This window comes from Leptinotarsa decemlineata, unplaced genomic scaffold, assembly GCF_025532065.1.
Source record: "Leptinotarsa decemlineata unplaced genomic scaffold, Ldec_3_MD MMD2_tig00004307_RagTag_RagTag, whole genome shotgun sequence".
Classification (NCBI taxonomy): Eukaryota; Metazoa; Arthropoda; class Insecta; order Coleoptera; family Chrysomelidae; genus Leptinotarsa; species Leptinotarsa decemlineata.
The window spans coordinates 6771747-6798626 of record NW_027412606.1 but is presented as its reverse complement, the minus strand read 5'-3'; the positions used below and the strand labels follow the sequence as shown (position 1 = coordinate 6798626).

The following is a 26880-nucleotide window of genomic DNA, read 5'->3' as shown; positions in this document are numbered from 1 at the left end:
AGAACACAAGACTTGTTTCCTGAATGCTAAGAGCAATTTCACATTTGCAAACCATTTTTCAGCAGAGGGGCTGAAGTTGGGAGCGAGAAATTTGAACTCAATGTTCTGAAATGTCTGGATGACAATAGTTTTGAGGATTCTGGAAATATACTGAATGATCGAATATAATATATTCCTTTACCTCTTCAGAATCTGTTTTCTGATGTGGAACAGTTGGCAACAATTTTCTTTTGTAATGTTCAAATTTCTAATCAGTTTTCACCTGATCTTAAGTAAAATTATCAGTCATCAAGTAGGTAGCTCATATGATTCAAATTGTTTTATATGTAGCAGTATTCAAACAGAATTTCTCCAGGATGAACACACCTGATGGAGTTATTGTATAGTGAAACACGTGTTGTGGTTTCGTGAACTTTCCAGTGAAAATCTCACAATCTCACGAGTGTTATTTGCAGTGGCGGCGCAAGACCTGAATTCAATGTGAGCAAGGTACATTTGGCGAGTCCCTCTGATGGTGCAAGAAGAAGGATTTATAAATCAAAAAGAAACACTTGGAATTGAACAATTTTTTAATCATTAAGAAATACTTACGAACATTTTTACTTATGTACTTTTTTGGAACATTAAACAAGAAACTCAGAATTAACGAAAAAAAGATAAGAAAGTAATAAAAAACATCTAGGTCGCCGTGTTAAAACCCCAGTCGAGTGACACTCCGGCTATTTACCCGCTTCATTTTAGTTGAAAAAACTTTTTTTTTTATTTTTGCTGAACCAGATTTGCATTTTCTCCCATTATCCCTCTTAGTGCCCAATATTGTATCCGTTTCCCATAAAAAAAATAATATTTGTGGTACTTGTTTCTTTCCTTTAGTATAATCAACTTATAATAAGTGGACTAATACATTTGAATAAACATTGGATGAATATAATATATGAATCTATCACTTTGTATACATATTACTTTAGTATTTCACTAACGTAATATATGTTGAATAAAATATACTACGCATAATGACAGAAAAAAAAGGTGGATTCTAGAGCAACAAAGTGAAGATATATGAAACAGGTAATGTATTGAATATTACTGGAGTTTTTCCCTACACCAAACCGTTATTTTAACACCTCGATACGGGCTTCGATTACCAACTGTTCATCTTCAAGAGGAAGATCAAACTAATCACACTTACAAAGTTATCCTTATTTATACCATATATACCTGTTCTAGATACCTGCGGCTCAAGTATCTTGATTTAACTTCACATTAGTGCCTTACCTACTAGTCTTGAATTGATTTTACAATGTGTTCTTGTGTAATAGTTAGGTAAATCAAATAATTAAAATATTATAAGTTGTAAAAATTTTTTTTCAGAATATTGCCTTATCTACTAATCGTAAATTCATTTTACAATGTGTCTTTATGTAATGTCAGGTAAATCTAAAAAATAAAATATTATTTCAACAAGATATATAGTATACTACTCATAATCTATATCATACCATCAGATATCATATATATATATATATATATATATATATATATATATATATATATATATATATATATATATACACCATCGTTATTCATAATATTATAATATTTACTCATTTTCACACTCTCATAGGCATCCAGATGCCTGTTGTTAACTTGTCTAACTAATCTTAATGAACTGAAATGGTTTTGTTGCAAAATATGATGGGCAACTGCTGATTTTTCAGGTCTTCCATATTTTAAGTGTGCTATGTGTTCCTTATATCTTACTTCAATAGATCTTTTTGTCTGTCCAAAATATTTTGCATCGCAGTCCTCACATTCAATTTCGTAAATTCCAGACTTTTCCGAATTCTCGACTTTGTCTTTTGGACTCGCTGAAAGGCTCTGTAGAGTATGACTTGTTTCAAAAACCACTTCATACCTAGTTCCTTGAAAATCTTTCCAAAATTCTTCGTGTTTTGGTGGTATGGAACTGAAATATATTTATCTTGGTTTTTGTCTTTTAAAAAGTCGAGATTTAGTTCATTCTCAACCTAAACTTCTTATTCTTTCTTATTATGTCATCTACAATACCCCTCGAGAAACCGTTAATGGCTGCTATTTTCTGTATTGTACAGTGACGTGAACTGTCAGGAATATACCTGTATGTGCTTGTCTCTTTTCTAAATACATCGTATTCTAGCCCTCCATATTGTCTTCTCATTACCAAAACGTCAAGAAATTGAAGTTGTCCTTTATTTTCTAACTCATACGTGAATTCTATTAATGGAAACAAAGTCCTCAATATTCGATTTTCTGTTATCGAATATCGCGAAAACATCATCCACACACCTTAGCCATATCCTAGGAAAATACTTTGACTTTTCTTTGGTTTCCATTTCGAATCTGCTAATGAAAAGGTTTGCCAGGTAGGGGGACAAGGGGACAGTGCATCACAAGGTGTCTTGTAAAGAGCACTATAAAAAATATGAGTGTAAGTATAATAAATACTTCTTACTTTGTTTTTGAAAAATAAGACAAACACAGTTGTTATTATTTTTCTTCACGACACACTCCAAATCACTACTTATTAAACACGTGCTGTCGTTTTTAAACTATGTAACACTATTATTTATTCTCACAACGAATACTTAGGAATTATGATAGAGGAACATGAAGCGAGACTGCGTTTGAATGCGATACTTTGATTGGCTTTCTATCACGGGGAAGTCCCGAGGTCTTTGACCGGGGATTTCCAGTGATAGCAGCTTAACGCCTTATAACATTGCCAGACTGAACAAAAACGATTGATCACAAACGACAAATATGACAATTTTTTATCGATCAATTTCATAATATAGTTTATCAGAAAATAAATATATTCACGAATTTTTCATGCATATGCTTTCGTGCGCCGAAGTGTGAAATATTCGTATCTTAAGATTGATAATTTTCTGATGGCGTATACTTACTTACAGTTTTCATCCTTTTTAAAATCAATAAGATAAAACAGTTTTATCTTCCTCTTGAAGATGATCACTTGGTGATCGAAACACGTGTCGAGGTGTAAAAATAACGATTTGGTGTTTGGAAAAAAACTCCAGTAATATTCATTACTACACCAAAGGTTCCAAACAGTATATCACACGAACCATATTGAATTCAGATTTGAAGTTACTTACTCTATTATCATGTTAACATATGCTCAAAATGGGCATATGCTCAAAACAGCCGTAAATCTTTAGTGATGCAGGAGGAGTACAGTAAATTCTGATTTCCAAATGACCCCACAGAAAGAAATCTAACGGCGAGAGGTCTGGTGATCGTGATAGCCATTCGATATTGCCCCGCCTCCCAATCCAGCGATCTGGAAAAGTCTGATCTAAATATTGCTGAACAGGCAGAGCATAGTGCAAAGGAGCCCCATCTTGTTGAAAAATTAACAGATACTCCCGATAATTGTGGTCGTTTTCAATAATATCAGGGAGAAGGAAATTAATAGTATCTTCCAGTAGCTCCAGATAAATTTGTCCGGTTATATTGCCTTCTAAAAACAATGGGCCACCAATACGGCCACCAAAAATTCCAGCCCATACATTTAATTTTTGTGGACGTTGAGTATGCACTTCATGAATAATGTGAGAATTTGAATCAGCCCAATAGCGACAATCATGGCGAATAACTGTGCGATATAGAAAAATAGAACATTCATCACTGAAGCAAATGATGGTGGATTTTCCACCGCTCATTCACTAACCAACTCGCAAAATTGCAAGCGTCGATCAAAATCATCTTCATTCAGTTCTTGCCTTAATTTATTCTTGTAATGATGCATTTTGTGGGTTTTTAAAATACGCCAAAAGCTAGTTCGTGACACCTCGGAAACAAATGCTAACTTTCTTGTGCTCAAAGTATGGTCAAGCTCAACATGGCCCAGAATTGCCACTTGTGTCGCCTCATTTGTTACTGGTGGTTTGATTTACCGTTTTTTATTTGTTACAGATCCAGTTGCGCGAAATTTTGCAATTAAATCGAAAACATACTGTCGCGGACACATTCTTCCCATGTTGTTGATTGAACAGTTCAGCGGCTCTCGCAGCACAACGTCTATTTCCATAGTACAGTTCAATCAATCCTACCCTCTCTGCAGTTGTGTAAACCATTGTTTCTTTAGCAACACTTTACGGCACCACTACTAGTAAAAATGTAGATAATGTAGATATTTTAAACATTTCTCAATTGTAATAGTCCCCTTATCAGAGAAGAACTAAAAAATTAACAAAAAGGTAGCGTAAGAAACAAATGAAAGAGTTACAAATATATTCCAAGTAAGCAGTGGCGCACAACAATTTGTTGCTATTAACAATATTGAAAAAGTTAATTATCGGAAAGAACTCTTTTAAATACGTTCAAATTAAAAAAATGTACAACATCGTTTAGAGAATTCCAAGGTCTTTCAAACGATGAGTGACTCGCTCCCTATTTCTTATTAAAATTCCAAGGGTTGTTCACCCCTCTGCTCCGGGGTTGAAATGACGACGCTGTAAATGGAGAAAAAACTTCCCCCCTCCCCTCCAATAAAAATCGACCTGTCTGAGCGTTTTTTCGGATTTGCAAGATTAGTACCCAAAACCTCCATGACAAGTTTTCGATGGCTCACCCTGTATAGGAAAATCATGTAGAAATTTTCAATTTCAGTAACGGGCAAAAGATCAAACTTCAATTGGCAAAATTTAGCTCTTGGATAAACACACTCCAGACTGTGACTCAATTTTGATGATTGTTTTATCATCGATGGATCGATGCGAATTTTCGCAGTAGTTCTCTTATCTTGAAAAATCAACCAATATCAGTGTCATGTTGAGTTTTTTTACTGATACGAATTCAACAATCAATTTATATTTCGATCTGGTGGAGAAGTTCTGTCGCTACAGTTTTTCCATTCAGACGCACGCGTTCCACTGCCAGGCTATTTTCAGGAGTTTTAACCTCTAAAAATCGTTACAGAGTTGATTTCAGTGATCATACCGAAAATATCGAGTCATAACTTACAATTTCAGATATTGAATTGTGGAGGGAAATAGAAACCTAATACTGGTGAGTTCCAATTTCATATATTTCACTCATTAGGGAAATTTCAGCAGAGATCAAGGTCAAGGTTTCAACCATGTTTTATCAATCGATTTTATTCGGCAATCTGTGTCGAATTAAATCATAAACATGTTCTCACCGAATAATCAAAATTCGATTGAATTCTCGAGTTGTACACGCATTCAATACATGAACGAATATTCGGATATACGGAGTGTTTCAAAACTATGCTACACTAGCAGTTAAAAATCAAGTTTCGACTCAGATTTTCACTATATATAGTGTCTTTCTTTGAGCGCTTTCTATCTTCGAATTCAAATAAAACAAAGTCTGTGTGGAACTTCATCGAAATTTTTCGTTCGTTCGAAAGATCTCTTGATGTCGATATGTGTGAAATATAAAATCATTCAAATGTCCGGCGCGGCTTCTCTTGGTGTAGCGCATACATAAATCAGACTGAATTTGACCGATGACATGGGTTATGTTGTGTATGAGGACCGCTGTGGTTAGTGGCTTATTCGTATACACCTGCGACTTGAGAAAATCCCACAAGATAAAGTCTAACAGGGTCAAATCGCCCGATTTCGGAGGTCAGTTCACATCATCTCCACGTGAGATGACCATGCCCTCAGATATCTCGTGCAGAATATCCAGTGTGGCATGAGCTGTGTGTTACGTAGCGCCGTCAGCCCAAATCCACACCATGCAGTGACTTTTTCGGTATGCATTGCTCTTGGATCTTCCCAAATTTGAGAATTTTGTTTGTTCACGTACCCATTTTTTACCCGTATTTAGCGAATACACGTAGTTGTCTATGGTCGTTTACCTACAGTTCCTGGGTCAGTTGAATTTTGTATGGGTCACGACGCAAAATTCGCCATGTTGTGATCTGCGAAAGGCCGAGTACTTGTGAGCGACACCAAATCGACTGCTTCGGATTCTCCTGCACACTCTCACAGACAGCGGCGATGTTGTCGGCAGATGTTGCGTTTCGTCGACATACAGGTGTTGGTCGTGAAATGCGCGAGGCGCGCGGTACGTTGCCCATACAGAACACCCATTTTATTGAAACTATATCAGTTCATGGTGATTTGGCAAAACAGACTGCATAATTTGTGATATACTGTTTGAAACCTTTGGTGTAGTAATGAATATTACTGGAGTTTTTTCCCAACACCAAATCGTTATTTTTACACCTCGACTAATAACCACTCAAAACTAAAGCTACTTATACTAATCAGGTACATCATACAGGTAGGTAATCAGTAATACCACCCATACAAGTGTACCACCCTAAATTAATTTTACAATTGGCCTTTCTATTATTTACAATATGTCCTTATGTATGTTTAAATGTTACAGCTATATATAGAACAATTTTCAGCTATATAAAATTAGTTTCACAATATTGCCTATCTAAATATATTTACAATGTGTCTTTTTGTTATTCATAATATTATTATGTTTACTTATTTCCACACTCTCATAAGCATCTAGTTGCCTGTGTTATTAACTTGTCTAACTAATCTTAAAGAACTGAAGTCTATGGAATGGTTTTGTTGCAAAATATGATGGGCGACTGCTGATTTTTCAAATCTTCCATATTTTAAGTGTGCTATGTGTTTCTTATATCTCACTTCAATAGATCTTTTTGTCTGTTCATAATATTTTGCATCGCAGTCCTTACATTCAATTTCGTAAATTCCAGACTTTTCCGAATTCTCGACTTTGTCTTTTGGACTTCCCAAAAGGTTCTGCAGTGTATGACTTGTTTTAAAAATCACCTTCATACCTAGTTCCTTGAAAATCTTTCCAAAGTTCTTCGTATACTGGTGGTATGGAACTGAGATGTATTTATCTTGGTTTTTGTCCTTTCTGAAAGTCGAGATTTCGTTAATTCTTAACCTAAACTTCTTTTTCCTAATTATGTCATTTACAATACCCCTCGGGAAACCGTTAGTGGCTGCTATTTCCTGTATTGTACGTTTTTCTTTTGTGAACCTAGAATGTGTTAGAGGGAAAGTCAAAAGACGATGCATCAAAAAATTCAACCCAGCACGTTTGTGCTGTCTACAGTGATGTGAACTGTCAGGAATATACCTGTACGTGCTTGTTTCTTTTCTAAATATATCGTATTCTAACCCTCCATCTTTGCTCCTCATTACCAAAACGTCAAGAAATGGTAGTTGTCCCTTATTTTCTACTTCATACGTGAATTTTATTGATGGACATCTATTATTTAAAAAGGAAACAAAGTCCTCGATATTCGATTTTTTGGTATCGAATACCGCGAAAATATCATCCACATACCTTAGCCAAATCCTAGGAAAATACTTTGACTTTTCTTTAGTTTCCATTTCGAATCTGCTCATGAACAGGTCTGCCAGGTAGGGGGACAGGGGATTTCCCATGACCGTTCCTTACTGTTGTTCATAAAAGCAACCTTCTACCTGGAAACGATTTCGTTTCATACACAAATTGGTAAAAGAAACGAATCCATCGATTTCGTTGTTATTGAAATTATTTTTCTCTAGTAGTTCCCTGAGGTATTGCAAGGTCTGTGAAATTGGGACGCTTGGAAATAATGAACTAACATCAAAAGAAACCAAAATCTCACCTTCTTGCAGAACCATGTTTTTTGTATGTTGTATGAACTCTAAAGAGTTTTTTTACTAAAACCTGGTTCCGCAATAGACAAGGTTTCAAATTCCTTAGTGAGCCACTTCGTTATTTGGTAGGTAGGAGCTCCAATAGCTGACACGATGGGGCGCATTGATTTTCCCAGTTTATGGATTTTTGGGAGGCAATATAGTTTCGACACCGTTGGGTTGGAAACTTGTAACTTCCGTTTCAGTTGAGTGGTAAGTATGTTGTCGCATTTCTTTAGGACGCCTTTCACTTCTGCAATCATCTTTGGTAACGGGTTTCTGGACAATTACCAACGGACCGTATGCGAAAATCAGCAGTCGCCCATCATATTTTGCAACAAAACCATTTCATAGACTTCAGTTCTTTAAGATTAGTTAGACAAGTTAATAACAACAGGCAACTAGATGCCTATGAGAGTATGGAAACAAGTAAACATAATAATATTATGAATAACGACAACGGACCAATACCAAATAGCATACTATATAGCTTGTTGAAATAATATTGTTGGGTTTACTGATAACTACAAAAAAGACACATTGTAAATATATTTAGATAGGCAATATTGTGAAACTAATTTTATATAGATGAAAATTGTTCTATATATAGCTGTAACATTTAAACATACATAAGGACATATTGTAAATAATAGAAAGGCCAATTGTAAAATTAATTTAGGGTGGTACACTTGTATGGGTGGTATTACTGATTACCTACCTGTATGATGTACCTGATTAGTATAAGTAGCTTTAGTTTTGAGTAGTTATTAGTTTTATCTTCCTCCTGAAGATGATCACTTGGTGATCGAAACACGTGTCGAGGTGTAAAAATAACGATTTGGTGTTGGGAAAAAAACTCCAGTAATATTCAGACTGCATAATTGTCAACTCATTTGACAAATGTAGCTTCAACAAGATGGCCGTATATCAATTGTCAAAGTTCGAAACTCCCTGTTGGAAGACTCTATAGTTTGTCAAAATGAAATATATGACACCTGATGATTTTATTATTGCCACTATCAATTCTAATGCTTCACAGAGATGAATATGATATTCAACAAGCACCGCAACTACTCCTTTCAGAATAGCATTGTTAGTAGCACTGTCACTTCCACTGGCGGCATGATTAAAAAGTCCAAATTTTCATAAGTGATGCAAAGTCTACGATAAACTCACAAAGTTATCCTTATTCATACCATAGATACCTCTTCTAGGTATCTCATCTCGAATGTCTCAAATTAATTGCACAATATTGTCTTATCTACTACTCTTAAATTAATTCTATAATTAGAATTTCATTTTAACAAGCTATATACAGGGTGTAACTGAATAAGTGTAAAACATTTGAGGAGGTGATTACTCATCGAAAACAAGATAGGATATTTCATATAAAGAAACTTCATTGGAGCATCCCTTGTTAAGATACAGCTCCTTAAAGGGGGTACATAAAATTTGAATAACCATTTTTTTTTTCACAAGCACTGAAAAAGTTACAATATTGAAATTATTCTAACGTTTTGTATCACCGAAAAGACACTTAGCCAGTAATTTATTTGGTTTACCTCATGGTTGTAAGGGGTGGAAAACGCAACCCCTAAAATTCATTTCCAATGTAACTTCTTGTCTTATCATGTGTTTACCATTTGAAAATTTATTTCTGATCTGAATACATACTGAGTAGAGAAAACTGTTTTTAGTATAATTCAGTGTTCTTACAAGAGTATTTTTTTCTAAAGAATTTTTCTTTGGTGTAATTAATGTTTATATGAAAGTAGCTGTTTCAGGAGGATTTTCTCTTTCAGTCACTTCTTTGCATGATCTACTCATCTATGTATACAGTTACTTCTTTTAAAATTTATTACTTCCTTCCATTCTTTGGAAGATTCCCACATTTTTCTGTATCAAGATGGAGTAGTAGAAAGCCATACACTTTCTTTCCCAATTACGAAACAGCATTTCAGGTGCCAAGTTAGATTTACTGAATGCTAAGCAAGTACTCTTTGAATACTCTGGTGAATTTAAAAATGAACTATCTAGTTCATTTTTGATGCATGATGTGACATTAAAGGAAAAAGAACGGGAGTATATTTCTTTGGAATATTTTGGGATGGTGGGAATTGTCTGTCGACGAATGCTCAGATTGTGAACATCAGTTTTGAATAGAGAGGTGTACCCAACGTGTATATATTGTAGAACATCCAAGCCATATCATGCCATCGTCTGATGTACACAGTGAGTCATTCATATTGTTCAAGTGTTTTTGTAACTGATATGCGTTTAAATTCACGAATTACGTAGATAATTCGAACACATGATGATGGTGTTTTCTGGATACAGCGTATTTCTGTCCAATTTAAGCAAGGTCTATACACTGCATATTTGAAATGTTATAATGCTAGAAAATCACAGCATTTTTTATTATCAACTGATAAATACTGCCTCTGGGCGTAGGTTGCCTTCGAAGAAGCTTTTTTTAGTTTATTAATAATAGATAATAATATTAATAATGTTCATTTCAAAATGTACAAAAAGATAAAATACAAACATCCAACAAGTAAAGAAATAAACATAACAAATCACTGAAGCTCACAGAGCTTGTGCGTGATATTTATTAAGCCGGCTTCCAACGGCGCGGGACTTGGCGAGTGACTTGCCGAGTTCATCGGTTTGGCAAACAGTTTGCCAAGTGGCAAGTCGACGAGCCGTGACTATTCCCACGGCGCGTTGAACAGCTTGCAACGTCACTCGCCAAGATCTAAATTGCGCTCGACGCACCCACTGTATTGTTATTCTGGTGAAAACAATGGAGTCGTTTGCATCAAGGAAAATGATGAGACGCCAACAAGAACAAAATCAGCGTATTGCAACTTGTGCTGCAGCTTTTATAGTAATGAGCGGTGAATATTTAAAAGCAAACGAAAATAAAGAAAAAAGAAAAAGACGATGGTGGATGACGTCTTTGTATAAAAGTCGAAGTAGGTAAGTAAATCTGGCTTATAAACGTCGTCAATTCCGGAGCCAGTTCCACTGCTTTTTTTAACTTTTTGCAACAGTTTTCGATAAGTTGCCATCAGCGTTTCTTTCTTCTTTTTGAGATCTGCAACAAAACATTTCATACTCAAATTGCTTTCAATCCGTTTCCAGCTATCGTGCACCAAATTTCTGTTTTTATGCTTCGGATCCTTTGGGTTCCATATAGCTGACAACACAACGCCACTGAGGGAAAACTGCAAATACAAGCATTCTGTGTGGGAACGGATTCACAAGCTCGGACAAGCCGAGCCTGCGATGCTCGTTCATCCTTTGACTCGTGCCAAATTTACCGACAACCGACGGGAACGCCAAGCCGCTTGGCGAACGGGCGAGCCTTCGCATTTCCACGGCGCGTGACTCGCCAATTCGCATGCCAGACTCGCCAAGTCCCGCGCCGTTGGAAGCCGGCTTTAGATTTCCATATTTACATATATACATACATATATATGCAAACACATATACACACATATACATGCATCCACCCATTGACAAAAGATAGTGAACAAATCAAAAACCACATAAGGAAAAGCCTTGAGAGTGAGTATTTGATTCATTCAAAAAAGATTGAAATGGAAGCAATGTGTAAAATAATCAAATATAGTATTGACGTAGGGGAACATGTTTTTTAAATGGAATAGAATACATATATACACACGCATATACACAACATACATATACATACATATACTTAGACACATTCTTGCAAACATAAACTCAAACATATAAATCTACAGATCTACAGAGCGTTGATTGTGGGAGAGGATGATATTCAAATGTAGTGGTCGTTTCAATTGATGAGACGGTGTAAATCTATGCTGCCTCAATAGTAGACTATAAACAAATATTTACTTCAGATCAAAAAGTTTTTTCTCTTCGAAAAACTCGTTAAAATAATATCGGCTTGCCGTACTAAGGCAGAACTCTTAGCCGCACAGATGCAGAAGGCTGTCATTCTTGGCTCACTGCGCTTGCTCAGGACACATGGTTCTCGGACCCAATGATCACTTACCCCACGGTGTGGGGAGTGGTCATTGGTTGATAATGCTGGCGCGCCCTCCCGAATGTATCGGGGCTTCGGGGGATAGGGCCTGACCAGCGCACACTACGGTGAAAAAAAAATAAAAAAATAATAATAATAATAATACATTTATTTTTCCAAAGATGATAAAACATATAGGAATAGTCACTAATAATCTAAAGATCCAAAAAATAAAAAATTCATCCAATGTATAAAAAGCATTGTCGAGTAAATATTTCCTCAAGCGAGTTTTAAAAATAGAAATATTGGCGCAACTAACTATTTCTTTAGGCAGTTTATTAAAAATCCTCAGACTCAAATATTCAGGAGACTTCGAAGATACAACATATTTACAGTAGAGAATGTGGAAATCAGCGCAATTCCTCGTATTATAACTATGGACTTGTTGGATTCTTGTGAACTTATTTTTGTTTGTGTATACGTATACACACATTTCTAAAATTAAAATACTCGTCATTGTTAAAATTTTTGATGCTTTAAAAATCGGTCTACAGGATGCCCTGCTTGAGGTATCACAAATAATTTTTAAAATGCGTTTTTGTACAATAAATACGCCTGGTGCTGGAGTGGACACACCCCAGAAACATATGCCATATCGTAATAGGGAGGCTACTTGTGCATGATATAATACGATTAATTGTTCACGTAACAAAATGTTGAGATTTCGGAAGATAAAACATAATGAGTTCTATTTTGAGATCAAGTTGGTACAATGTTCTTTCCAGTTTAAACCAGAGTCTATAGTAATTCCAAGAAATTTAACTGTTAAAGTAGGCTCAGTCAAGATTTCATCAGTTTCTATTGTTACAGTTTCACATTGTTTTTGGTAGTTGTGGAATCATTTTATATTTGTCTTACTACTATTGAAATAGAGACACTTCTGATCACACCATGAAATGAGGTTACCAACCGCAGTTGTACACGTTTGTTCCAAGGTATTTTCACATCTGTCAGAGACGAATATATTGATGTCATCTACATATCTAATAAAGCTGGCAGAAGATTCGATATTATCCATGTCATTCGTGTAGAATAAAAATAAAATGGGCCCCAAAACAGAGCCTTGGGGAACGCCCATTGAGATATTTTGATATACAGATTGAGTGGAAGATATACTAACAAATTGTTTTCTGTGTGTTGAGAAACTCCGTATCCAGTCTAGTGAAACTCCACGAATACCATATTTGTATAATTTAGACAAGTAATAGCTTCCTTTGCTAGTTTGTCCGCTATCTCATTACCTGCTATTCCTATAAGCGATGGAATCCATATAAAATGAATTTGTGATTATTCGTTTTCTTGCAAAGAGTTTATAGCTCTTTTCATGAGGAGTATGATGGGATGGTTGGTGTATAGTTCTTCAATTGCCTCAAGTGTATTCAGCGAGTCTATCGCAATAAGGCATTTTGTTAGATTCCGTACTTCGGCGAAATTTAATGCCTCCAATATAGCATATAATTCCCCTGTGAATACTGTACTCTATTTGAGTAATTTGGAGGAGGTCTTTTAATGAGAACTCATGAAAGCTGCACCAACACCCTCTTCGGTTTTTGATGCGTTCGTGTATATCAAACAAAAGTCCTCATATTGGTTTATTGTTTGGTGAAATTCTGTCTTGATTATCCCATGATTGGTTTCATTTTTGTTATACTGGGTGAGACTCATGTTTGTTCGTATTAGAGGAATTATCCAGGGAGGAGAGTTTGATATATTTGAAGTATTCATAATATTTGGAAGTGAAAGACGTAAACTGGATAGGTAGCGGTTATATCTCGATAGGTATTTTTGCATCACCTATTATTAAGTTTACATAATTCAAAGAAAACATTCATTTGTATTGCTGAATATCGAAGCTACTGATTTTTATGAATTCATTTTCAGAGAATGATCAGACAAAATTTCATATAACGAACTGACATCATCATTGATAATCTCTACTGATAACTGAATATCTGTTAAATTGAAACGATAATATATTTGAGAGTCGTCCGCATAAAGATGAATAAAATATCTTGAAACATTTAAAGAATGCGCAGTATATAAAGTCTATCCAGATCCAAGATAGAGTAAAACAAAACAAAACCGAAGCGTGATGTTCACGTGACCGCCCAGTGTCAGATGGAAAGGGCAGCGTTCATTGGTGAATTCGCCTTCTTGGTACGAGTTCGGTACCAGCACAGGGTTGTAATCAGTCGTTTGTGTGGCGTGCGTTATAGTATATTGTTTGAAATTGTTCTCCAAGATGTCCAGTACAGACACTGCTGATGACACTGTGAGCTATCCTTTGAGTCCAGCCAGGAAACGATCCAAAAAAAGACATTAAAGTGTTGAGATGGAAGAAGTGATTTTGAATGTGTTCAAGAAAGAGATGGAAGAAATTGAGACATCGACTGTCGACGAAGTCGTATCGAAAGTCTCCGATAAAATTGGAGTGTGTTGCGCTTCGATTTACAATGTTTTACGGGAATATAAACAAAATCATACATTTTTCAAATCGAATACAAATCAGAATCGTGAAACCATTATAAAATCAATAGATGATGCTGATAAACATGCAATCAGGAGGAAAGTGCATGAGTACTTTTTCAGAAATGAAATACCCACGATAGACAAAGTACTCACAGAAATAAATGAAGATGTTTTATTGCCAAGTTTTAAGCGGTCAACATTCCATAAAGTATTGAAACATTTGAATTTTGTATGAAAAAATTAAATATTATAGGGAACAACAGAGAACAATTTATTATATGGATGAAACCTGGGTTAATGCTGGTCATACTACCCTAAAGTATGGGTCGATGAAATTGTGACCTCATCTAGGAGGGCCTTTCTAGATGGACTAACCACTGGATTAACAAATCCATCAGGTAAACTTATATTTATATTAAGACCTGCCTCAATCTCAATATATAAAAAGTAACCCTCGTATTTGTTTTATTTACTTACATACCTCTTTATAATTTCAGGTAAAGGAAAATCACTATTTCATCACTATTTTATCAAAGTCATCCATCAAATAATAGAAAACATTTCGAAAGACAGCAATACGTGCAACAGGTAAAATTTCCCCAAACCTGAAAAATTTCTACTCTGCAACAGAAAACCATAAATACTATGAAACGTATTTTGGTGGCTTCGTTTGTATACTTTGGAATGTTAATCAAGCTACCGAAGGAAGCCAAAAATGGATTGGATTTGGGGTATTTAGGAAGAACACATTAGATTCATATGAAATAACTTCAGAAACTAATCAGATTATAGGAAATTCAGCCTTTTCTCTCTATCTCTCTCTCTTGGCCACAGACTGAACTATATGAGTGCTAATTTCAAGCTGTCTGTTCCCCACCCACAAACAATAACAACGGAAACTGAACTTTTATTTTTACTACTTCGAATTCAATTTTGTATTGAGGTGGACGAGTAGAAAGCTAAAACGTCGTTTCCCAAAGCACCAATCTATCTTAAAAATATACCTCTTTCAATTTAAAAAGCAAAAACTCAATTATTCCAAAAGAAAGTGAACAATGCTTAAATTGAAAGATGTATATATTTCAAAGGGGAAATAATTTTTGGGAAAAAAAGGTTTCGGTATTCTACTTCTCCATCTTCATACAAAAAATATGGGAATCTTCCAAACAAAGGGACGGCTTTATCATCCGTCGGTTATCTCAACCTTTTAAATAATGAGGTTAGTGAAGTTTAAGATAATATGCCTTTGAATATTAAATACGACCTATGGTATCAGCTTGATGGCGCACCAATACATCACACGGTTGCTGTAAAACAGTCCCTCCAACAAATGTTCAGAGGCAAAGTTATTGGACGTAACTGGGAACATAATTAGCCACCTAGATCACTCGACTTGACGACTTTAGACTTTTTCTTTTACCTGAAACAAAAAGTGTACCGAAGTAGACCATTTACCGACATACAACATCTGGAAAATACTATTCACGAGTGCTGTGCAAAAATAAATCCCCGATTTATTGAAAATGCAGTTACAGATGTCAGTAGAAGGACCATAATTTGTATTGAACGTGGAGGACGTAGGCTATAAGTGTTTGAAACCTTATTTAGATCAATGAGTAATTTTTTGTACCCATTTGTATTTTCTATAATATTATTGTTGTTTAAAATTTATAATAATAATAATAGTTCTATTGAAATTATTTGCATTTTTTTTGCCTCTGCTTTTTCGAAATCAAAGGTTTGTTTAAGAAAATAGCCAAGTGATTGAAACTTTGCACCAGTCATGTTAAAATTTTTATAGAAAACTTTTAATTTATCTCTAAAAATGTCCGTATAAGTAAAAATGTATCAGAAAAGTTAAACTCCATGATGAGTTTGTTATGTATACATGAATTGATGACAATTAACCGAACTTGTTTTTTAAAATAAAGGGGATATCTGTCAAAAATACGCAAAACGTTAACTTTATCCTAGTTGCATAAAATTTGGCATATGGATATAAAATTGCCGTAGACACAACTTTTTCAAGTAACCTTTTGTTAAATTCGATTTAGAAATGCACTTTTTCAATTTTTTTAAAAAAAAGTTGAATTTAACAAACACCGAACGTCAGTGGGTCGCAGTTGGCCGCATCATTTTGAGTTAAATTTTAAGCACAAATAAGTTCTGAAGTTAAACTCCATTGAAACTTTTCGAAAAAAAAGTTTCCCTTATGGTGCGCACTTTAATGGTGACACTGTACATATAAAAGTAGTTTATATTGAAGGGATTATATTTTTAGGATTGATTAATTTTTGGGAGTTGTTGAAAGCCAAAAACTTTCATTCATAAAAGTAGTTGTTTTGCAAGTATATTTTTTTCGTGAAATCCAATGTTTGTATGAAAGTAGTGTTTCGAGAGGCTTTTTCTTCCAGTTTGTCTCTGAAAGTCTTTTTCAAGAACAAAACACAAGCACGTTGGATTTGGATCGCTGAAGATCAAATTCATTTGGAAAAACATTCTCAGGAAGTTTATTTCACTCGAGTGCAGTTCTCCAGATGGAAAAATTCTCAAACAATGAAGTTCTAGGTGTACTGAGTTGAATCCCAAAACGTTGAGCAGTCACAGTCCATCGCGTATTTCTGATATGTACCGCTCTTGTTGAAATCGAATGTGCCAAGTCACTTGAACACTTTCCTGGTTCGCGTCTCTAACCAGGAGGATGACCCACTTCTGCATGGAATCCAGCAACTTCAGGTTATGCTTAGGAGCGGAGCTCCATATATGAAACAATACTCCAAAGAAAGTTTGATCTGAGGTTTACAAAGCATCAAAAGTTGCTGAGGCGTGTACAGTTTTCTGGTTCGGACCAGTGTTCCAAGCTTTTGAGGAGCGGCTTTTGCAATTCCAGCGACATGATTGTGCCAAGACATATTGGTGTCCATATTAACCCCCAACAGAAGCATAAAGTGGAATTGTCTGACCTGACATTATCATATCCGGTTCGGAAAGTAACTTCTTCGCATGATCTTTACATCTTTGTGAGCAGTTCATTGTTGAAATTATTTGCTTTCTTTCTTTCTTTGGAAGATTCTTACATTTTTTGTAGAGAGATGGAGAAGCAGAAAGTCAAAACCTTTCTTTCCGTAAAATTAAGCTCTCCTAAAAATATCCCCTTTCAATTCAAACGATGTTCTGAATTGTTCTGAATACACTTGTATTTTATTGAAGGGTTCTGTTATCTGTTGCTATGGATATATTTATTGAATATGGTGTTATCACCATTATTTTTTACATTTTCCATCTATTGACAACAGATCGATATTGCCTGAATTATATTTTATAGGTTCAATGTTAGTTTTTGATGCGTAGATAAGATATTATCTAACTGCGACATTTAGAAAAATAATGTATTTCATAACGATATGGATGACTGAGTATACAAATATAGATAATTGACCGATTTCCTAAAAACTGACTAAATCAATTCTGCAGAACAGACAATAATTGGAAAAACATTTTTGTTTTTCTGAAAGTTATTGTGTGGCTTTGTTTTAGTGAATTAGTATGTTAATTGCTTTCTTCGTAGCTTCAGGCCATCAAAATTGATTGTGTAATTTCACCCGTTCATACCTGGTTCGAAACTCCTTGGTATGAAAATCCTTGATGCGTGATATTAGAAATTGAATAGACACAAATATTATAACACTTCACCTCCCAAATATTCATCAAACATTCAGAGTTCACTTATTTCAAATGAAGAATTATCAGGTAAAACAAAACAAATCAATATTGATTCCAAGTAATTGATATTCACAAAAAAGTTTAGCTTTGTAAACAATCAATTTGTGAATTTTAAAGTTTTAGTTTTTACAGAAGAGTTATGTCCCACATTCGCGCTATGATCTGAATTTTTAAAGTATGTTCATCAAGAGTAAATATAATGTATTTCATACAGTATTGAGTTCCTATTTTCAACGACGAACACAATTTCTTTTTCAATAGTTTTGCAGATTTATACATTACTCATTTCTTTGTCATAGAAAATTGAAACCTTACAATAATTTGAATAATATTCTTATGATTCGTAGATCATCCTCAGACTGTTTATTTCAGATTAGGTCCGAGAAGTATAATGTGTGACAGACTGGGTATACAGGGTATAATATAAGTACGTTAAAATATTCAAGTTACGTATTCCTGAGACGATTTAAAAAAAAGTCTATATTAACTTGTGGCCGGAAATGCTTCGTTTTGGATTTACATGGTGTTATTTGCACGAAATTTGGTACCTGGTGTTTTTTGACGGGTGAAATCAAAATTCCATACTAATTTTCATGTAACATGTAGAGGGCGCTGCGTAAGCTGTTATTATTCATTTCCAATTGCCCTAACTTTTCTGACGATACTTTCAATGAGAAAACCAAAATGTCACACATTTTCCAAGTGAAAAAGGTACACTTCCTCTGCAACGCTGGAGGTGACCGTTTTCGAGATATTTACAACATTTACAACATAGTTTTATAATGTTCTCAACGACTTCACTTTGCGCCCTAGGAGCTAAGTAACATGCATCGATATAAAAAATTGTAAATATCTCAAAAACGATCATCTTCAGCGTTGTTGAGGAAGTGTACCTTTATTATTCTTTACTTGGAAAAGGTAAGGAAGGAAATTAGGTTTTTTCATGGAAAGTGCCAAAAATTAACCAAATTATCAAATAATGGCAACAAGTGATTTTATCACTTGAGAAAGCTAGTAATTTGACAGATGTAATTTCGAAAAGATGGCCGTTAGCATTAGCTTAGTATGCTTCGGGTTACCTGATATTCTTAAACGTAGTCTTACATGTATTTCTTACATGTAGTCATGTTTTGTAATGCATGATGCATGTTTTTCTGTTCGTTATTGAGAAAACTAATGAAAAATATCTTTTTTTACAAAATAAATATCGTATTCTTCGAATCAAAGGCCAAGGATGAAATTGTTTACCTATTGATAATAGAGTTTTACCTGTCACCACTATCAGTAAGTAGATATGGTACTATAAAAGAGATAATGAAACCGAAGGATTATGTTTATTATCATCATGACTATATACCTACTAATTAATTTCTGGAACTATTTTATTTCTGATACTTGATGTGGTATAAAAATATTCGATATGTTTGAATCAATGAAATGAGTTTCTCTGATCATCAGAAACGCAATACTCGACGCGCGTTTCACCAACTAAGTTGGCGTCTTCGGGAGATGAACAAAACTGATTTTTTACTCTCAATTCATATCTAACAGGACTCACTTCCACTTTCCGATGCACATACAAATTTCGGGTAGAAATTTGCGGGAAATTTTCTCGTGAAAATTTGCGCAACACTCACCTACACATTATTGATTTCGGGAAAACATTTTCATTTTTTTTGTGAAACTTCCCGCGAATTACCAGAGTTCATAGTTTATTTTAGCGTCTTCTTGCGGGAAAAGAGAACTGTTTCGTGTTTCAAATTTTTATACTTCATCGATGATTTAATTGATTCAAAGTAGATGCTCGTAATGTTCTCCATCAACTGCCATTCATGAGTATCAGTTGCTCACGAACATTTTGAGTCATTTCTGGAGTTACTTAATGATCGTGTTTTTCACGCAGCCAAAACAAATATTGAATGTCTTCTTTAATGACGTTTCACACTCAGCAGGTTAAGATTGGAAGTTATGCGTTTGTTTGAAGGTGGTTGACCATGTTTCATGGTGAATTTCATGGTTACTTCTAATGATTACTTCATGGTTACCCCAAGGAGATAGTGGAGCAGACTTTGGCTAAAAGACAGCAAGATCCTTGTATGGAAAAGAAGCCGTCACAACCAGTACTTGCACTTACCTATATCAGAGGATTGGATAAGAAAAATTGGGACCAAGTACAACATCAGAAACTGCTTCAGATCTGGAAACATTATCAGTAGCAGCCTTACGAAAACCAGTCCACCAAACGCGGACTGCGATTCCAAGAATTGATTTTACCGGATACCCTGTGAGTGCGAAAAATCCTATATCGGTGAAACTGAAAGGCCATTTAAAGTCCGCATTGACAAGCACAAGAAACACACACAGCGAGGAGAAACCAGCAAATCGGAAACAGCAGAGCATGTTTGGACTCATCATCCATCACAGATTGTGGAAGGTTATAAGCTTTTGGTGCACTGTTTGGAGCCTTTAGTTTAGTAATGAATATTACTGGAGATTTTTCCCAATACCAAACCATTATTTTAACACCTCGATACGCGTTTCGATCACCAAGTGATCATCAAGAGGAAGACTAAACATTTCAAGATTGAACAGTTCAATCTTCCTCTTGAAAATGATCACTTGGTGATATAAACACGTGTCGAGGTGTTGAAATAACGGTTTGGTGTTGGGAAAAAACTCCAGTGATATTCATGAAGCTTACAAAACCCATTTTCACGTATAGTTAGGATGAATACTATCTATCGGGATGTTTTGACTGAGAAGGAGTTTTGAGCTAGTGTTTTGAGGGTATATAAATGGTACTCCACTGAAATCGACGGATTCAAATGAATAATATTTTTTTCCTGTTTTTAGCAAGAAATAAATTGAAGCTCTTGGTTACGTGGGTCTTCGCCAACCACTTCTCTTAATCACACGACATTATTGGATATATAGTTATTGGGACGCTAGTCAAATAAAACTGACAAATTATACTTCATTATACAATCTTTAATATCAATGTCTGTTGGTTCTTCTTGAATGCTACATTTTATTCTTGGCGACAGTGAATACATATTCGCGGAAGCATTTTGTTTTAATAACAGTTATTTTGTAGTTCTGGAATTGTAATAGTTAGGAAATTATCAATGAAGTGACAATATGAACGAACGTAAGGTTGCAATATGTGAGTTTTCGAATGGAAAATACCAATACCAAAATTAACAAAAAAATACAAATTATCTGATTGAAAAAATTCTGCACAAAAACACAAAACGATCATATGGTTTTAGCCTACACATATATTTTCAAGAGAATGTGTGTAATACAAAAATAAAATAAAACAAAAAGTGAAAAATGAGAAATGAAAGTTTCTATGCTTTTATACCACTTGTAGGGGAGAGTTACCCAAGATGGGACGGTCTCCCAAAAAGGAATACTCATATTTTTGCATAATTCAAACACTGTGGTGACATCTAGTGGTGGCGCGCGAAAGCTCATCATATAATCATACTTCTGTAAGTAGCATATGCATTCAGTCCTAGTAGTGTCAGTTCCACGGCCGGTTATTTGTTTTCGGGGTTTTTATAAAAATATTAGCAGTCTGCAAAACACTGAATAACGTTCTAACGGTAAGTTTCTATAAAATTCTATAAAGACAGGTTAAAAGAATAACTAATAGAGACATTACAGTAGCCGGAATTTTTAGGGCTACTATTTTCTAGAATTGTAGGTTAGGTTTTTAAAAATAATGTGCTATTTTCTTAAGATGGGACGTTAATAAGTTTCCTAAGACCATGTCCCATCTTGAGACACCATACCTAAATCTGTTAATTTTATTTTTACTGCCATTTCAGATGCCAAAAAGAGATAAGTATTATAAAACAAAAAGCGATCGTGGACGCTGGTCGATTCAAGACATATCAGAAGCTGTCCAAAAAGTTCGAAATGGAGAATTGAGTATTCCACAAGCCGCAGAACGTTACAACGTGCCTAAAAGTACTTTGCAAAGGAGAGTTACAAACAAAAATAAGGTTGTGACAGACAATGAAAAATACCTAGGACGATTCGGAATAATTTTTTCTGATGAACAGAAAAATGAGATTGTGAATTACATTTTCGAAATGGAAAAGCGATTTTTCGGGATCACTTATAAGGAACTTCGTCTACTGGCGTTTGAATTTGCTTGTGCCAATATTATCCCCAACAACTTTAATAGGGATACTAAAATGGCATCTAAAAAGCGGATTTACGGATTTTTACATAGGCACCAAAATATTGCACTTAGGAAACCAGAAGCAACGTCATATGCCAGAGCTACCGGTTTTAATGAGAACGCAGTACAAAGTTTTTTTAATGATTTCGACAATATCTATACGTAGTATAAAGTGACTCCAGATCGAATATGGAACGTCCATGAAACGGGCGTAATGACCGTTCAAAAATTGCCAAAAATTCTTGCTCAGAAAGGCAAAAAACAGGTAGGTGGATTGACAAGCGCCGAAAGGGGGGTGAATGTTACCATTGTTGCATCCATGAGTGCCACTGGAAATGTTTTGTCCCCCGCCAAAAAAAAGAAAAAGAATAAAACCTGAGCTGATGGATAATGCATCCAAAGGAAGTCCTGCTTTCTCATAAGGCAAAGGCTAGATCAGTGGTCGCCAACCTGTCGATCGCGAGCAATTCTGGTAGCTCTCACAAAGATTTTAATTAAAAAAAAAACTGCAAAAATCAGAGAAGCTTCCGAAAATTCCACAAAAAAATCTAATTGTCATAATATTGACCAGCCGGACCAGCGCGTCAGTGTTCGAGAACGATCTGGATTGCTTTGAACGGGATAAATACGCACGGCGCGGCGACATTGCGCTTAGTTTAAAACTGAACGCGTAACCAACGTCCAGCGGTTGGGTCAGTAGAGAACAACAAAAATAATATTATGGCAAGCAGTTGTAAGAAGGTAAAGACATACCACTTTCATTCGGAACGGGAAGAACAATACTTTTTTTACAGAAGTTAAAGATGAAAATGTGTGTTTGTTATGTAATACTTCGGTCTCCGTTGCTAAAAAAGGAAATATTGAGAGACATCATAAAACTGTACATTCTAATTTTGAAAAATTATTCCCATTACATTCTGCCAGAAAGGAGAAACTGAAACAGTAAAAAAGCAGTTAATTGGACAACAATCAATATTTTTAAGAACAGTCGACAAAAAAAGAAACCTTATGAAGACGGGGAAATGATAAAACAGGCGTTTTTAGAAGCTGCCGATTCGTTATTTGCCAACTTCAGAAATAAAGACGAGATAGTTTCAGCTATAAAATCTATGCAATTTTCTGCTAATACAGTGATGAGACGTGTAGAAGTAATGAGCACTGATATTTTTTTGCAGTTAAGAACTGGATGAATCAACAGATGTCGTTGACACTGCCCAGATGGCCTTGTTCGTCAAGATGATTTTTAGTGATTTTACGATTAAAGAAGATCTTTTGCAGTTCATTCCACTGAAAGGACACACTACTGGACATGAGTTGTTTTCTCATTTAAAAAATATTATTCCTTCAGAGAAAATTCCAATATCGAAAATGGTAGGCTTGACAACCGATGGCGCTCCAGCTATGGTGGGTTGTGATAAGGATCTGGTGGCGTTATGTCGTAAAGATGAAACTTTTCCGCAATTTCTCTGTTACAACTGCATTATCCATCAGCAAGCATTATGTGGAAATTTCCTGAAACTAAACAACGTTATGAAACTGGTGGTAAAAATTGTGAACAAGATTAGAACTCAAGCGTTACAAAGAAGATTATTCAGAACCTTGGCCGATGAAGTTGACTGTCAATACGGGGACCTACTCCTTCACTTTGAAGTCCGATGGTTAAGTAGAGGACGGGTGCTGAAACGTTTTAATGATGTCGTATCTGGCATAGTTCAATTTTTCAAACAACGCGATGAACCGACTCCGGAACTAGAAAATTGAATCTGGCTTAGAGATTTTGGTTTTCTCGTGGACATTACAGAGAAATTAAACGAACTCAATTTGCAGCTTCAGGGGAGAGACAAAGAACTAGCGGAAATGATTTCTGATAGAAAAGCATTTATCAAAAAGCTGGAGTTTTGGGAACAAAACCTAATTAACAGCGATGCCAAGCATTTTCCTATTTTTTCAGAAATAATATCTCAAAATCCATTAGAAGCCTATGACAACAAATATCATGTAGAAATAATTTCTACCCTGAAGAATAACTTCAAAAATCGTTTTAATGATTTCAATGAAATGGCTTTAGTAGCGCAGTTTGTTGTTTCACCCTTTATGGAAATTGATATCCAACAGTTTGCAACTTGTGTTATGCAGAACTTTGGCGAAGACATCGCTGCAACAGAAATGGAAGTCATTGAGTTTCGAAATGATTTAGCCTTAAAATCGTTAGTCTCAAGTACTGAATGTATCTGGCCTATTGTAATATAAGTAAAGACAAATATTCAGTTCTATGCCGTGTTGCCTTGAAAGTGAAAGCATTATTCAGTTCAACCTATTTGTGTGAATCTTCTTTTTCCAATATGAAGTTTATTAAGAACAAATATCGCAATTGACTCACAGATGAACATTTGGATAATTGTATTCGAATGGCTGCATCAAATTATACTGCAAACATTAAAAAAATTATCGATGAGTCTGAGTGTCAGCCTTCTCATTGAACGTGCTTTTTTATTTTTCAATGTTTATGTTCATGATGGTGCGTTACTTTTTTGTTGTTATTATTAACTATTTTTAAATCATACGTGACATGCCGTTGTGGCTGGATAAAAGTTTGTGTTTATTTTTCAAACACCTTCGTTTGATAGGTAGGAATGTAGCTATGAACAAGTACGTACTAGTAATATTAGTTATTTTGTTATCAGTTTATTATTCGTACCTATGTATTACCAGTTAAATAGTAAAATAAATACATATTATGATAAATTAACTGTGGATTATTTCATTTACGTTGCGTTACGTGGCTTCCGTGTGGGTAGCTCGCTGTTTATTCCAAAATTAACAAAGTAGCTCAACACATTGAAGAGGTTGGCGACCACTGGGCTAGATGAATCGAGAGGAATTCTTACAATACATGAAATATTTCGTTGAGCAAACCAGGCCCTCTAAAGAAACACAAATTGTTATAATTTTGGACGGTCATTGCTCAGCACATACAAAGAGTTTACATGTTATAAGCTTCTGCCGTGATAATGGTGTAATCTTGTTATGCTTCCCGCCCCACTGCACTTATAAAATGAAGCCATTGGATGGCTTACTTACTTACTGTGACAGCTATCTTACCACGTGGTTGAAAAATCACCCAGGTCGCACGTTTGGTTTGTATCAAATAGCAGGAGCCATTGGAGATGCTTTTTCAAAAGCATCAATTGCACAGACTGCTTTAATGGATATCGCAGGACTGGAATATGGCCATTTAATGATAAAGTATTCCAAGATTGGGAATTTGCTGCTTCAAAGACAACGAAACTGCGAGAAGAGTCTGAAAACCTGAACCAGAAAGAAAACATAAATCCAGCAGCAGACGTGTATGATAATCCTATCTCTTCGAATTCAAGGGCTGGAACTAATTTGACATCATCGGGAAATGATAGAAGTAGCGACAATGAAGAAGACCTTCCTCTTTCAATCTTGGCAACTAATAGACAAGAAGCGGAAAACATTGATAGCACTACCCAACCTGAAGTAAGAATAGTTGATATCAGTCCCTTGCCAATTGCAAAAAGACTTCCTCTAGAAAATCAATAAAATCTACGATTCTCACAGAATCACCGTATAAAAATGAATTGGACGCCTTACTAAACGCAAAATCGAACAAATGTGTCAAATCTGTAAAGAGAGCAATCAGTGTCGAAAATAAAAATACCAAAACAGAAAACAAGTTCCTGTAAAAAGACAACCAACACCATAATGGAAAAAGCAACCACGGATGACACAAGTTGCATTGTCTGCGGAAAAAAATATGCGACGAGCGAACAGGACTGGTACGAATGTCACTATTGTTCGGAATGGGTACACGAATCCTGTGGAATAATGGATGACCTTCATTTCAATTGTGCAAATTGTAAAATAAATGTCTTGTCTTGGGAAACTGGTTGACCCATCTTAAGAGCCTTGCCTCCCAAGACGGGACATTTGCACTTTTTTTAAAAAATAATCACAATAATGTTTATTTTTATTTTGTTACTAATTTAGAACCAGGAACTGTTTTTGATTCTAATATATATCTGTTTCGTGGCACCAGAGTTGCTTCATTTAATTTAGTTTTGAAAATATAATTTTTTTTAAAAAAGCGTCCCATCATGGGTTACTCTCCCCTATTTGTAACTAAAGATACTGCAGTTTAGTCCTACAAAGACATTTTCAAAACGAATACAATACGCCCTTGTAGGACCAAACTGCTGTAACGTTAGTTACATGTGATTTATCGATAGTTCATCAACTATATATGGCGCGTTTTCGACCGGAGGCACCGGTTGACCTGAAGTGATGCTGTGACCGCGCGCTCTCCGCCCTCTATCTCGAAAACGGTTCACCGTATAAAAAATTTTTTCAAACAAAATTTGTAGAAAATTTTGTATTCTACAATATTGATAATGAATACAAATAGCAAAAAACCCATAGGAAATGAGATATTTCCAAAAAAGCGCAAAAAACCGACTTTTGTGACCTTTGACCTTGAAATTTAATAGTTGCTCACACCTTACCATACGTAGGTTTTGAGACAACTTTTAGGGTGTCAATATACAAGTATTTACAGACTTACAGCTGGGTATCTCGAATTCCGAGATTCTTACCTAATTTAAGCTTAAATGACTGGATTAGTATAAAATTATAGAAACTTTCAATTCTAAATTTTCATGATGCTCTACTACGACGTAGGTACCGGCCCA

The 26880-nt window shown here is 35.2% G+C and overlaps 1 protein-coding gene across 1 annotated transcript in view; it reads left to right on the top strand.

Moving 5' to 3' along the window:
* Positions 1-4811: 4811 nt before the first annotated feature.
* Positions 4812-26880, top strand: part of LOC111510619 (phospholipid-transporting ATPase ABCA3) — a 122688-nt gene continuing 100619 nt past the window's right edge. The window contains exon 1 of the mRNA XM_074178878.1: positions 4812-5070. The gene's annotated coding sequence lies outside the window, so the exon portion shown is untranslated. The remainder of the gene's footprint in view (positions 5071-26880) is intronic.